We start from the raw sequence: 6,000 nt of genomic DNA, 5'->3' as shown, positions 1-6,000 counted from the left end.
CCTCTCGTGGCACCTCTTGACCGAATTCCAGCACTATAAATTCTCAGATATTGCCCCTACATCAAAGAGCCACCCAAAATACTTGTTTCGCCGTCACCAGTTTCTGTTCTCGCGAGATCCTATCTGGAGGCCTTCTCCAGTACTCTGTCGGAAGGGGAATCGATCATGGAGGGTCTCTACATCAACATTGCTACCCTTCCGATGATGTGTGAGTAGTTTACCACGGACCTACGGGTTCATAGCTAGTATTGAGATGTCTTCTTCCCTCTCTTTGATCTTCAATACAGTGTTCTCCTTGATGTTCTTAGAGATCTATTCGATGTAATCACTTTTTGCGGTCTGTTTGTTGGGATCCGATGAATTGTGTGTTTATGATCAGATTATCTATGAATATTATTTGAGTCTTCTCTGAACTCTTTTATGCATGATTATTATAGCTTTGTATTTCTCTCCGATCTATTGATTTGGTTTGGCCAACTAGATTGATTTTTCTTGCAATGGGAGAGGTGCTTTGTAATGGGTTCGATCTTGCGGTGCTCAATCCTAGTGACAGAAAGGGACATGACACGTATTTGTATCGTTGCCATTAAGGATAAAAAGATGGGGTTTATTCATATTGATTGAGTTTATTTTTTCTACATCATGTCATCATGCTTAAGCCGTTACTCCATTCTTTATGAACTTAATACTCTAGATGCATGTTGGATAGTGGCCGATGTGTGGAGTAATAGTGGTAGATGCAGGCAGGAGTCAGTCTACTTATCTTCGACATGATGCCTATATACATGATAATTGCCTTAGATATCATCATGATTATTCGCTTTTCTATCAATTGCCCAACAGTAATTTGTTTACCCACTGTATGCTATTTTCAAGAGAGAAGCCTCTAATGAGAACTTTGGCCCACGGGTCTATCTAAACCATGTATTAAAATCCAAAAATACCTTGCTGCAATTTTATTTACTTTATTTTATTTTGTGTTTCTATTTTATCTATTTATCACTGCGAGATTTAATCCTTCAATTAACCACCAAGGGATTGACAGCCCCTTGTTTGCGTTGGGTGCAAGTATTTGTTATTTTGTGTGTAGGTACTACTAACGAGTTGTTGTGTGGTTCTCCTACTGGATTGATAACCTTGGTTTGTAACTAAGGGAAATACTTATCTCTGCTGTACTGCATCATCCTCTCCTCTTCGGGGAAATGCCAACGCAGCTCATGAGTAGCAATCCACAATAAGATGAAATGGTAATTCAAATAGTCTTGATCTCTAGATGAGATTGAGTAGAGTTACAATTATTTCTCCCAAATTGAAATTCCTCTTACAATAGTGAAAGGGTTGATGATGATGATGGACATGAAAGGACCAAAACTAAGAATATCTTTCATGGTTCTGAAGGAAATATGCCCTAGAGGCAATAATAAAGTTGTTATTTATATTTCCTTATATCATGATAAATGTTTATTATTCATGCTAGAATTGTATTAACTGGAAACTTGATACATGTGTGAATACATAGACAAAACAAAGTGTCCCTAGTATGCCTCTACTTGACTAGCTCGTTAATCAAAGATGGTTAAGTTTCCTGACCATAGACATGTATTGTCATTTGATAAACGGGATCACATCATTAAGAAGAATGATGTGATGGACAAGACCCATCCGTTAGTTTAGCATAATGATCGTTAAGTTTTATTGCTATTGCTTTCTTCATGACTTATACATATTCCTTTGACTATGAGATTATGCAACTCCCGAATACCGGAGGAACACCTTGTGTGCTATCAAACATCACAACATAATTGAGTGATTATAAAGATGCTCTACAGGTGTCTCCGAAGGTGTTTGTTGGGTTGGCATAGATCGACATTAGGATTTGTGACTCCGAGTATCAGAGAGGTATCTCTGGGCCCTCTCGGTAATGCACATCATGATAAGCCTTGCAAGCAATGTGACTAATGAGTTAGTGTTGCGGGATGATGCATTACAGAACGAGTAAAGAGACTTTCCGGTAACGAGATTGAACCAGGTATGAAGATACCGACGATCGAATCTCGGGCAAGTAACATACCGATGACAAAGGGAATGACGTATGTTCTCATTACGGTTTGACCGATAAAGATCTCCGTAGAATATGTAGGAACCAATATAAGCATCCAGGTTCCACTGTTGATTATTGATCAGAGATGTGTCTCGATCATGTTTACATAGTTCTCGAACCCGTAGGGTCCGCACGCTTAATGTTCGATGACGATTTGTATTGTGAGTTATGTGTTTTGGTGACTGAAGATTGTTCGGAGTCCCGGATGAGATCACGGACATGACGAGGATTCTCGAAATGGTCGAGAGGTAAAGATTGATATATTGGACGATAGTATTCGGACACCGGAATGGTTTCAGAGTGTTTCGGATATTTATCGGAGTACCGAGGGGTTACCGAAAACCCCCGGGGAAAGTAATGGGCCACTATGGGCCATAGGGGAGAGAGAGGGCAGCCCACAAGGGGTGGCGCCCTCCCCCCATGGGGAGTCCGAATTGTACAAGGGGAGGAGGCGCGGCCCCCCTTTCCTTCTCCCTCTCCCACTCCTTCCCCCTTTCCCCCTCCGAAAGAAGGAGGGGGGCCGACTAGGACTAGGAGTCCTAGTGGGTTTCTCCCCCACTTGGCGCGCCCCCTAGGGCCGGCCTCCTCCCCTCTCCTCCTTTATATACGGGGGCAGGGGCACCCCAAAGCACAACAGTTGTTTCTTAGCCGTGTGTGGTGCCCCCGTCCACAGTTTACTCCTCTAGTCATATTGTCGTAGTGCTTAGGCGAAGCCCTGCACGGATCACATCACCATCACCGTCACCACGCCGTCGTGTTGACGAAACTCTCCCTCGACACTTTGCTGGACCAAGAATTCGCGGGACGTCATCGAGCTGAACGTGTGCAAAACTCGGAGGTGCCATACGTGCGGTGCTTGATCGGTTGGATCGCGAAGACGTTCGACTACATCAACCGCGTTAAGCTAACGCTTCCGCTTTCGGTCTATGAGGGTACGTGGACAAACTCTCCCCCTCTCGCTTCTATGCATCTCCTAGATAGATCTTGCGTGATCGTAGGAATTTTTTTGAAATTGTATGCTACGTTCCCCAACTGGTTCTTGAGATCCTCTCTTCTCTTGTTCTGGATGGTGTGGCCGCAACTAGGGTTCTCTTCCTCCCTCGGGCCATCCACGAAAGTGGCTTTTATAGATGTGGTGGAGCTGATGGCAATCCATATGTCCGCTCATATGAGCGCTTGCGGTCATATGGAACGCCGTCTTTTGCTCTGCTGCGCCTGATGGCATGCGTCTATTAATGGAAGTTGCTCCATTTGGCTTGATTAGTAGCAATCCCTCTTGGTTTCCTTCCATAATTGATATTTCCTGCCAAACATTGGGAAAATGGATTTTCTTCTCTTTCGAGAGATTAGCGTTAGAAATATCAGAAGAGTAATAAAAAACTGATGAAACCAAGTAAGAATCACTAGGAAAAACATCGCAAATTCTCGAGCCATCAATAGCCTATGTTTATCCTGTCAGAATTGTGAAAGATGTTGATGTCTTATCTGGTAGAACAAAGTACCCCACTATTTTCTTTGTGTTTGGATGCATGAATATATCTTCTGTCCTATTGTGTTTGGCAGACCCTTTTTACACACTGCTAGTGTTATGGCTGATTGTTGAAAAAAAAGGTAGAAGTTTTTGCGGTGCTAATCAACCAAATACTTATGAACAATGTGAAAGATAATTTTGCACAAATTGCTTCAATAGTAATTCATCTAGCTTACGCACTAGAGAAATTTTGACAAATCATGAAAGTCTTATTAATTTAAAAGACGGACGACAAATTAGTGAAATCTTTCACTTTCAACTACCACTCTTGAAATTTAATATCCCACCTGATCATTTGTTGAAACCTCCGCCTCCTTCAAAGGGAGATCCATTGTCTGAATTAAAACCTCTACCGGGAAAGTATACTTATCTAGATGGAAAAAAGTCTATCATGTTATTATCAATGCTAACCTTTTAGGACAAGAAGAAGCAAGATTATTGGAGGTGTTGAGAACACATAGAGCTACTATTGATTATACTCTGGATGATCTTAAAGGGGTCATCCCAACTTTATGCGCCCACGAGATCACCTGGAATCGGATGCAAAGCCTTTTTTTAACCTTTAACAGTAGGAGAACCTTCTACTGTGAATTAAATTAAAGAATGGGCCACAATGTACAAAGAGTTTACATGCCCATGAGATGGGGTAGAGTGAAACACTAGACTATAGAGGCTAGGATAGAGGGGATAGAGTCTTTGTGCTTCTCCTTCACCCTATGAGTGAGGAGAGAAAAATCTTCCTTGAATCTTCTTAGCCAGGATTCTTTTGATGGTGCAATTCTCCTAAAGTGCTTGTTGTTCCTCTCCTTCCAAATACTCCAAGCAGCCAACAGAAATGTTTCCATGAAGAGGGGTCGGTTCCAACCAAGTTTGGCCTCTGATATCCTTTGGATTGTTGTCTCCCCCGCAGCCCAGGGAATATGAAGGGCTTCCCAGCAATGGAAGCTGAAGGAGCACTCAAAAAATAGATGTTCCAGAGTTTCTTCATCGGGAGAGTCGCAGAGAAGGCAGCTGTGATCCTCTCCAATATTATAATGCCTTCTTTTGAGCATGTTGCGAGTGTTTAACCGATCAACCAGGAGGAGCCAACCAAAAACTTTAATTTTCATCGTGGCCCTTGATTTCCATATCCACTTGAACGTGTCATGAGCATGCATGTCTCTGAAGTAGTATGTGTAATATCTGTGCGCAGAGTAAACTTTCGAGCCCCACGAGTAAGTCCAGCTGTCCATTGATCCATTTAAAGTAGTGTTTGCCATTTGAAGTTGCAAATCTTTCACTTCATCAAAAGCTTGGCTAGAAAGGGGGAGATGGAACGTCTAGTTAAGGGAAGTTGTAGTTAGGAATCCTTGAACCGAGATATCACCAACGTTGCTTGAATCCTAAAAAGAAAGAAGTGGTGAAAGGTGAAATTCTTTAGCTTTTGGAAGAAAATATTTATCTATCCCATCTTTTATAGTACGTGGGTAAGTTATGCTCATTGTGTCCCTGAGAATGGAGGTTTAGCTGGTTGTTCCTATTGAAAACAATGAACTAATTCCTTAGAGGACTGTGGTTGGTAATAGAGTGTGCATTGGTTATAGGAAGATGAATAAGGCTACTAGAAAATATCATTATAGTTACCTTTGATTAACCAAATGTTAGAAAGGTTGTCTAAGCACATGGTTACTTGTCCTTTTGGAACTTATGCTTATAGACATATAAGAGGTATAAGAAATACATGTTTCTTATACATAGAGTGTTCTTGATGGTTATTTTGGTTTCTGTCAAATACATGTTTCTCATGAGGGTCAAGAGAAAAGGTAACTTTACTTTCCTTTTGGAACTTATGCTTACAGACATATAACTATTGGTTTGTGTAATGCACCAGCCACATTTTAAAGATGCATGACTGCCATATTCATGGGCTTTGTTGAACAAATTACCGAGTTCTTCATGGACATTTTTTCCATTTATGGGACATCTTTCGATAATTGTCTATGCAATCTCGATAAAGTTTGCAGTGGTGTGAAGAACGCAACCTAGTCTTGAATGGGAGAAGTGCCACTTCATGGTGAATGAATGTATTGTTCTTCGACATAGAATCTCTGAAAGGGGTACTAAAGTTGATAGAACTAATATAGAGGCTATAGAGAAACTACCTTCTCCTAGAGATATAAGAGGTGTAAGAAGCTTTCTCAGGTATGCTAGTTTTCATAGGAGGTTTATTAAAGATTTCTCTAAAATATATATGCCTCTTAGGAATTTAAAGGATGTACCATTCTCTTTTGATGATGATTGTGTAGAAACTTTTGAAATCTTAAAGAAAGCCTTAGTTACTGCACCTGTTATACAACCTCTTGACTGTAATTTACCTTTCGAAAGTATG

This window comes from Triticum aestivum, chromosome 5D, assembly GCF_018294505.1.
Source record: "Triticum aestivum cultivar Chinese Spring chromosome 5D, IWGSC CS RefSeq v2.1, whole genome shotgun sequence".
Lineage (NCBI taxonomy): Eukaryota > Viridiplantae > Streptophyta > Magnoliopsida > Poales > Poaceae > Triticum > Triticum aestivum.
This window is presented reverse-complemented; position numbering follows the sequence as displayed.